Below are 440 nucleotides of genomic sequence, written 5' to 3'. Positions count from 1 at the left end.
GGCCCCTCCCTTTTACATTGGGTTTTCTTTGTCCATTTCCGGTTATATGTTTAAGGGCCTTTATCATAAAGCCGGGCCCCAAAAACTGCGTTGCTTCCCCGACCAAACCCCCGCCCCATTCCCCGCCCCCGTGGGACCCCCCCGAGCTCCATTCTTCCCGGCCCCTCTATAATAGGGTTCATAACGCCCGTTTATAACCCCCTGTTTGTGTTTTTTGGCCTTTTTTGTCTTGGGCGCCTGCAAATTTGGGCTGACGAGAGGCTGTTTTTACGCTGTTCCATCTACACCCTTTTAAAGGGATAAAAATATGTTCTGGACACTATTCCTTAATCCTATTCTCCCGAAAACCCTTCCGGGGCGCTGTAACCTGCACTGAACACATTTTTGGGGTTTATTTACATATATGCGTGTGTTTAAAAAATTAATGGAAAAAAAATAGT

Source organism: Penaeus monodon, chromosome 20, assembly GCF_015228065.2.
Source record: "Penaeus monodon isolate SGIC_2016 chromosome 20, NSTDA_Pmon_1, whole genome shotgun sequence".
Taxonomy (NCBI): domain Eukaryota; kingdom Metazoa; phylum Arthropoda; class Malacostraca; order Decapoda; family Penaeidae; genus Penaeus; species Penaeus monodon.
Note: the sequence above shows the minus strand (reverse complement) of the source record.